General features: G+C 51.6%; 1 non-coding gene across 1 annotated transcript; it reads left to right on the forward strand.

Moving 5' to 3' along the window:
- The first annotated feature begins 3,057 nt into the window (after positions 1-3,057).
- Positions 3,058-3,225, forward strand: LOC126023314 (U1 spliceosomal RNA). The gene has a single exon (XR_007500482.1). It is a non-coding gene; the product is annotated as a U1 spliceosomal RNA (small nuclear RNA).
- Positions 3,226-8,972: the final 5,747 nt, after the last annotated feature.

Consider the following 8,972-nt stretch of genomic DNA (forward strand, 5'->3'; position numbering starts at 1 on the left):
TGTGCTGAGAAGAAAGAAAGAGTAGTCTGGCTTTGTTGCACCCCAAATACCATGAGGGAGAAGCCACTACTCCATTTTTCTCTCTCTCTCTCTCTCTCTCTCTCTCTCTCTCTCTCTCTCTCTCTCTCTCTCTCTCTCTCTCGGCTTATTTTATTAATTCTTCACAGCTACCCTCTCTGCTTCAGATCCATTCCTCTGTGGTTGTATCCTGGGGCACCCTCAGCTCTTATCAAACCAGAATCCTAGGTGCCAAATCATCTCCCAGGCTCTATCCCCACTAAGATTGAACAAACCTACTACCCCCGGTTTTTGAGGTCCCCAATGGGGTGGGCAATGACGAGCCCCCAAATGTTAAAGTCGACCAAAAGCTGGCCTGGACCCGGGTTGGGGCCGGGTTGGAGATGGCCAAGCCCGGGGAGCCAGGTCAGGGATGCCCAAGGTCCAAGGAAAGCTCACCGCTCAATTGAGGAGACACAAACCTTAGAGGATGCAGTAACACGTAGGTTTATTCTTTTTCCAGGATCCTGGGGTGTCACCGCAAGCCGGGAATTCGGTCTGCAGTGAGACCCCTGAGAATCCAAATTCACAAACATTTAAAGGAATTCATATGATAATGAGCTTACAGGTCAAAGCATTTCATAGGTTTATACAGTTTGAATCATCCAATGTTTTTTTTACAGAAAAGGCAAAATTTTCTGTCTGTTCAGTCCCTTCATGACATCATTTACCCCCAACTCCTAGACTGATGCATGCAGAGATATAGGTTGAACCTTTCAGGTGATTGCCTAATCTACAGGGTGGAGAACCCGTCTACTCAGTCCCTTCATGATATCATTTTGCCCCCAACTCCTAGATTGATGGTATGCAGAGATACGTGTTAAACTCTTCAGGCGGTCCCCCAGTCCACAGGGTGGAGAACCCATTGTCTTGACAGTGACCAGAGCGATTAGGGGAAGGGAGCCTTGTTTCATTATATCAAGCAAGCCAGGGACAGAAGTGAGAATAGCATTAAACTAGTTTACCCTTATCTCTATACCTTTGTGTTATTCTATCTATACCTATGTGTTATTCCTTTTTAGTGACTGCATGAAATTATCCTCCCTAATCTTCAAGGGCCATCTGTCCTCTGTGGGGATGTCCTCCTCGAGGGTCGAGGTATTTCCCTGTTGGAATGTAAGATGATTAGTTGCTTTCCCCTCCCTTCAAGGTGTCTGGTGGAAAGTAAGATGTCCTTGCATTCCTTGGAATGTCCTTTGTGATTTACAGCCTGGTTTTAAGCACTGAAATCCAAAGTTAAAAGGCTACACCCCAAAATCAAAAGTCACATTTCCAGACTCAATGGTTGGAAATAACGATATTTGGGGGTAAATCCACAGCGTGGAATTCGTTTTACAGCGCCTGGCTGCCAGAATCTGGGGCTCCTGGGTCCACCAGGACCTGTGATGTTTCTTTACCTCACGTGGACTGAGATATTGGGACACAGGGCAAGGATGGATGAGGTGGCCGAGCTCCATACTGCCCAGGGTTACTTCCTGGGGGGATCCAACTCTGTGTGTCCCAGACTGTGGTGTTGTGGGGGGTTCCAATGAAGTTTGTGTTCTGATCAAGGGATGCTGCTTTCCTCACTGTCCTGACCCCTATGCCTAAACCCTAGGCCAAGGAGACTACTTGCTTCTCCCCAGGGGTATCCTGGGTCTTTGTTCCCAGAAAAAGATGCCAAGTTCATGGTTGGCAAGGATAGTGAAAGAGTGCTTCTCTCCAGCAACACACTCTTCCAGTTGGGAATGTCTTGCCAGATCTCCATATTAAGTCTTCATAACCCTGCGGATGATAAGTCTTGTAGCCAACTGGGGGGAGTAGTCTCTGGTTTGAGAGGGCCCAGCACAGATCAGAAATCATCATTGGCTCACACTCACATATAGCCTAGGTCTATCTAGAAAAGAGGGTTCTGCACAAGCCAAGAGCACTGTAGAGGGGGTCACATTCCCAGCCTCGGTGCTGGAGTGACGGTTTGCTGGTGGTTGATCTTGTACTGCTTGGGACCAGCAACGGGCTGGGGACACGTTTGCCTTGCCCCCCACCCTCCCAGAAGATTGTAAGCAAGCCTAAGCCAGTTCCTGACAGAAAAAGGAACCTGGCTGGGCCAGTTGGGTTGAGAGACAGTCTAGGGTGTGTTTGTTTGTTGGGTCAAGGCACACAGGTGTGGCAGAGACCAGACCCAGGAGAACTGGGGGAGGCAGCACTGGGGAAGGCCTGTGGTGACAGGAAGAGTTGCGGGACCAAGGGACCAAGGGGTCGCAGAGTTGTGGAGCTGGGTGGGAAGACATGTCTAGGGTGATTTCCATCTCTGCTCACAACTTTGGGGAAGCAGATATTGTTTCTTCCCCACCATGGGATATTCCCAAGTCTGGGAATGTGGGGACCAGGGAGCCTCATAGGGAAGGCAGGATGTGGGTGCAGATTCTGGAAAAGCATAGTTTACCTTCTAGGCCACAGTACTGCCTTGATGTAATGTCCTACCCACCTACCCACCCGGATTTGGCATGGAGCAGGCCGAAGTGAGGTACGGTGGGGACTTTAACTGGCTGGGAAAAGGGGGTCCCTCTGAAAGCAGGAGAAGTGTGCTGATACAGCAGGAAGTGTGAAACCAGGGACACCCCACTGCCCCCACAGGCTGGCAATTGGCAGTGAGATTAGCTTCTATGCTGGTGGGGGCTCAGCAGTGTCCCCTCCAACTGTCCTCACTGAGACGGATCCCAAGGAAAGCCACCCCAGTCTGTCCCATGACGCACCAAGAGTGGCTCTAGAAGGGGTTTTGCTGAAGACCCAACCTGCAAGCAAGGCATGGAGACACCCCCCCCCCGCTTGTCAGATTGGCCTGGGAGAGATGAATTCAGTGGGGGCCGTATTTTTGCAGCTGTGGGGGGTGGTCAGGAGTGATAGGGGCATAGAGAGGTTGTGGGGGTATATCTGTGTATATGTGAGGGGTGCAGAGAGGAAACTCTTGTCTGTTCTTTCCAAAAGTTTGGCCAGAAAGAGAAGATAACAAGTTTCTCTATACTTACCTGGCAGGGGAGATACCATGATCACGAAGGTGGTTTTCCCAGGGTGAGGCTTATTCATTGCACTCCGATGTACTGACCCCCTGCGATTTCCCCAAATGTAGGAAACGCAGGATGGGAATGGGGGGTGGAGGGAGGACAACTTTGGGGATGGGAATTCCTCTGATTCAATGTTAATATCTACCTAAAATATTATTGTGAAATATATGTAAGACACTGTGGTACAATAAAATAAAAATAATAAAAAAAAAAAAGAAAAAAAAAAAGAAAAATCCTGAGTTAATTTAGAAAAAACAAAACAGGGGCCTGAGAGATAGCATGGAGGTAAGGCGTTTGCCTTTCATGCAGAAGGTCATTGGTTCGAATCCCGGCGCTCCATATGGTCCCCCCCCCCCCCCACCCCCCCCCCCCCCCCCCCCCCCCCCCCCCCCCCCCCCCCCCCCCCCCCCCCCGTGCCTGCCAGGAGAAATTTCTGAGCTTGGAGCCAGGAATAACCCCTGAGCACTGCCGGGTGTGACCCAAAACACACACACACACACACACACACAAACAAAAACAAAAACAAAACAAAACAAGCTTCTCTGTATGTTTTGGGAACATTAAAAAATGGCAAGTTTGGCCACTAGCCCTAATCCTTTGATCTCGAGATAGAAGAACTCTAAAGGACATTTTAGCAAGATGAGAGAAATCACTCAAAAATGAACCCTGCAGAACCTTAGTGAACCCCCAACCCACTTCAGCCTTCTTCATTCTCCACCTGTGGCCCTTGGAAGAAACCAGACATCCCACTTCCTACCAGAAGAGCCTTAAAGTTTTTTTTACTTGCCTGAAAACTTGTTCCTCATCCAGGGCACTAGGCTGGCCATGACCTGGCCCCTCTCTCCACACCATTCTTTGGACTTGGGGTGTCGAGGGGTGGGGAACAGGAAAATCCCCTCTTATGAATAGGCTTCTGAAGGTGGCACTTCTGGAGGGCGGACTCCCCTTTTAATAAAAGGACTGTTGTCTTCATATAAATGAATGAGCCTAGGGTTGGTAGAGGGATGGTGAGGCCTTTCTGGACTCGACCCAGCTCCTGCAGCCCCCTAGGCCTGGCAGATCTGAAGGTTGCAGGGTGAGGGCAGAGAGATTCACAAAGGTGAAGTTCCAGGAGTCGGCCAGCTTTATTTCACGGTCCCTACCGCCCTGTGCACCTCCTCACATGGCCTCTATGCTAAGCCTTTTCCTATGAGCAGTTTCTCTAGTACTTCTGGCTGCTCGGCCTCTGGCTCCTTTTTAGCTGCCTTTTCCAGGCTGACTTAAGTCCCTTTGGTGATGCTACCTACTGCTGCTGAATATGTCGCTGAATTCCTTAGACTGAATCTCTTGGTTGAATCTCACTGTTGCTTCTTACTTCTTGCCTCTCCTAGCTTCTGCTTCTAACTTTCCTTAATTCCTCTCTCCCCCTAAGTCAGCCTCCTTTACCTGTCCATTCCAGGTATGGGCAGATGTTATCATTCAGGTGGGATAAATAAGTTGGGGGAGGGGATACCCACAGGGACTCCCCTTTTATTATTTATTTTATTTTTATTTTGGTTTTTGGGCCACACCCGGCGGTGCTCAGGGGTTACTCCTGGCTGTCTGCTCAGAAATAGCTCCTGGCAGGCTCGGGGGACCATCTGGGACACCGGGATTCGAACCAACCACCTTTGGTCCTGGATCGGCTGCTTGCAAGGCAAATGCCACTGTGCTAGCTCTCCAGGCCCGGGACTCCCCTTTTAAAGAACAAGGCTCCAACTTTCCCTATTCGGAGATGGCCCCATCCCACCATCTACCTCAAGCTGTTAATAATCTTACCTCTTTGGCCAGGCCAGTTTGGAGGTGTAGGATGAGTGTGCCCATCTGAGTGGCCTTTAGGAGAAGCCAATGAGCCTCTGGAAGGGCCCTGCTTCCTCCTGAGCACCTCCAGATCCCCTGCAGGGAGCTGTGGCAGGCAGGAGACAAGGTCTGTCTCAGGCTGTATCTGAGTTTTTGTATCTTTGAAGAGGCGTCTAGCTCAGCCTGGGTGGGTGGAGACCACCCCTTTTTCCTGGGTCTGGGCCCTGAGAGCCTCAGTCTCACAGTACAAAGGGGGGCTCCATGCCTAGCTTGAGATGCAGGGCTGGGACCCCAGGGTAGAGCCTGTGGGGGGCCATAGACTATAGCGTGTGTTCCCCTGCATGCTGTCTTGGGGAGACCCCTTGAGCAGGTGCCAGATGTGTTGATGGATTCTCCATGCAATTTCAGGATGTTCACCCAAGACAGGGGAGACAGGATGGCAGTGCATCCTGCGTATAGTGTGAGGAGCACATGATGTCTCTCAGAGTTGCTTTCTCTACCCTGTGACCTCGTCTTCAATACTCTCCTGGGTACCTCAACTTTTTTTTTTTAAGTTCAAATTTTGAATTTATTTGGAACAGGGAGAGGAAGAGAGGGAAAGGAGAGAGAAAGGGGGAGGGGAGGGGACAGAAGGAGAAGGGAGGGAGGGAGGGGAGAGGTAAAGAGAGGGAGGGAGGGGAGAGAAGGAGAAGAGATACCTCAACTTCTGAGCCAACATTTATATGCTCTTTTATTGTGTTATATATACCCTTGGGGGTCCTGGAGACTCCAGCCCCATTGCCGGTGTGGGCCCTGTCTGTACTCTTGTTCAAGGAGGGATTTTTTTTTGGGGGGGGGGAACTCATCCTTGGGTAGAGACTTAAGGCTCTGAAAGAATCCCCAGGGGATTTGGGGACAAAGATTCTAGTTGGTGAGTCAGAATGTCTGCGTTGGGGGTTCTCATACTTCCCTGCCTATGTATGGGGGTGTGTAGTTACCCAGTAACCCCCAAAGTGCCCCAATCCACATCTTGGCTATTATTGTTAGATTTGTACTTTTCAGAAAAGATGGGGGCTCTGGGGGTGGAAATGTCTTTGCCCAGAGTAGAGCTGCTGCCCCTCACTTCTGACCCTTCTCCCCACTCCCTGGTAATTGCCTTGATGCTAGAAAACATGTTGGGGGGGGGTGTCTGTCCTGCTTACAGTCTCAGCTGATCTTGCAGATTCTTCCTCGCATCTCCTTCAGATGAGGATGGGGAGAAGTGAGATGGTGTGAGGCCCTCACAGAGCCACCTGCTTCTCTGGCTCCTGACTTTTCCCTTCTGGGGTCTCTTGGCCCCCCCCCCCCATGGCCTAACTGCAAACCCTATTGCACACAGAATAAAGTCCTATGTCTTTAGCTCAGCTTTGGGGGGGCTGGTGGCATGGCACCTTGCAACCTCAAAGATGCTCTGCACACCCTCCAGTCACACAGTCTAGGTCTCTACTTCCAGCTCTTGGTTCTCTGCCTTATGACCCCAAATCCTCCTGTGGGTCCCCCCAGTTCTTGGGATCAGAAAGTGCCTCTCCACATAAACTCCCAGGGTTAATTTGTGGCTCAGATGGATATCTTTTTCTGGGGGCATCCCTGAATATCCCAACCTTGCTGCAACCCTCAAATTTAGAGCTTGGTGGGATGGGAGCTTCTGAGGGGACGGCAGAACCAGGAGCAGTGGCGGGCTCTGGGGATGCTGAGAGGGGCACCCCTGTGGCAGGAAACCCCCCCTCCGTGGCAGGAACCCCCCCGTGGCAGGACCTCCTGTGGCAGGAACCAGACACCAATGCTGGAAGATGCTCTGAAGAGCGGCTGGTAGTGGCAATCTCGGGGTTGAGGGGACAGACCCACCACCTCAGCTTCCCACGCCACCCCTAAAGCCTACGGAAATAAAAAGGCAGGAAAGCAAAGCACAGACTCAAGTCTCAGAAAATGTCAGTCAAAAGGGTGGACCCCAAATTTTCAGCTCACAGCTCTGCCCCTTCTTTCTTCCTCCTGCTGCTTCCTCTCCCCATCTGGGATTTGGGGAGTGGAAAGAAAGATGTACAGACATGGGATTTTGCTTTTGCTCTGTCGTTGTATTAGTTTGTTGGGTTGGAAGGGACACCACTGCTTACAGGGATGCCATCTGGGCACAGATGGGATGCTCTGCTTTGGCCATCTGCAGCTTTCCCAGTTGCAATGGAAGTTGGGGGTTAGGTGGCTGGGAAGGCAGGCCAGCTCGGGCAGTGACTTCTGGGTTTCTTCTTCAACTAGAATGTGAATTCTTTGAGGGAAAGGGTACCGTCCATTGTGGGGTCTCCCGACTGCCCCCCCCCCCACTGCCACTGCAGGACACTTTTTGGAATGAAAGTGGGGAGAGCCAGGCCAAGTTTGTTCACACAGAGATCCAGGAAGTGGTCCTGACTGTGCATTTGGACACTGGCTGGGGTGGGCAATATCCTAGGTGGTGGGAAAAGGGGTGTAGATGGAGGGCCAGAGACAGAATGGGGTGTAGGGGTGCATGGGACTTTGAAGATTTTCATGTCTGATTGTTCAGTCCTCCCTTGAGTTGGGAAATGGGAAGGAAAAAGAGGAGTCATGTTTGGGCTGAGAGCCCCACTCTAGATCTGGTGCGTAGCTTAGCTCCCTTTGCCCCATCTTCAACTGTGGGTTCTTTCAAGCAAAGCCTGGCCCCCTGTACCACTGATCTCTGTTGTCCTCCCCAACCCCATACCATGTAACCTAACATATTCACAGGTTCTGGGGAGACAGGAGGAAGTGGGGTGTGTGAGACAACCTTGTTTTACACTTCAGAAAAACTGGACTTAGAGCACCTCAATCTTCTCAGACGTGGCTAGGGTGCCCTGGTAGTAGGGGGTCCCCACTTCTGGGCTGCTGCTCCTACTCCTTCACCTCATTCCTCAGCTATCCTCCCGCCCTCAGTGGGGCTGAAGATTTTCTTGCTCAGTTCTACCCTCACACAGTCTTGTGGCTGACTATGGGGGTGTTTGCCCTGGTGGACATTGTCCCCCACAGGGGAACCAAGGTCAGGACCAGCACCCTGGAGAAATGATGGTGGCAGGGGCTTCCTGTGGGATCCCTGTGTGTCCATCCAATCCCGACTGAGAATAGGAATCCAGTTGAAGCAAAGGGCACAGCGAGCCCTTGCCCAGAGAGAGCAGGGCTGGGGTTCTGAAGAGGGGAGCTGGGTGGTCATGTTGGGGAGATGGGTGAATGTTGGGGTGCAGCGACTGCTGTGGGGGACCCTGTCATATTATAATACCAAATCTCCTCACTCCCAGCCAAGCACCCCTGAGCCCCAGCCCTGGATCCTGCTGGGGAATACTCTGTCTTTCTGCTCCACTTCCTCCCACACCAAGAGGGACGGTCTGGAGCCCCGGAAGAGCAGGAGACGATGGGGCGCAGGGGGTGGTGGGTGGGTGGGAGACATTGGTGAGGGAATTGGTGGCAGAAGATGCCAAGAAATCACCAAGATTTGGTGCCAAGTTTGGGGGGCTGCAGGGGGGTGGAAGGCAAGTGACGTTTGTGAGGGGGTTCAGAGGGTCTCTGGGAAGCTGAGCCTCCAGCCATAGGGAAAAGGAGGGGGAACCCCATGTGAGCTGTGGTTCTTGAGTTATACAGACTGGGATAAGAGAACCTAGCAGGAAATGGGGGGCAGGGTAGAGGGGTCTTAAACTGAGGCTGTAAAAACCCCTTAAGGTCCTCATCCAGGAAAATTCAAGGTGTCTGGGCTGAATTACCCACCGAAAAAACCCTCAGGGTGGGTTCCCCCAATATTGTGTTTACTTACAGAGTGTGATGGAAGACTTCAGGGCACGTGAGGGAAGAGATTGCACTGAGGGGGGGTGGTGCTGGTGGGACCTGAGAAGTGGGGATCCCCATCCACTTCGGCAGGGGACTAGAATATTCTCTGACTTTGGGGAGATAAGGACTTAGAGTGGAGTGGGGTGGGGCAAGGGGGTATCAAGGACATTTTCATTCTGAAACCTTGGAGGGCCCTGGGGTCTTATGGGGTCTTTGATTTTGTTTTATTCTGCT

Source organism: Suncus etruscus, chromosome 11, assembly GCF_024139225.1.
Source record: "Suncus etruscus isolate mSunEtr1 chromosome 11, mSunEtr1.pri.cur, whole genome shotgun sequence".
In the NCBI taxonomy this organism is placed as follows: Eukaryota; Metazoa; Chordata; class Mammalia; order Eulipotyphla; family Soricidae; genus Suncus; species Suncus etruscus.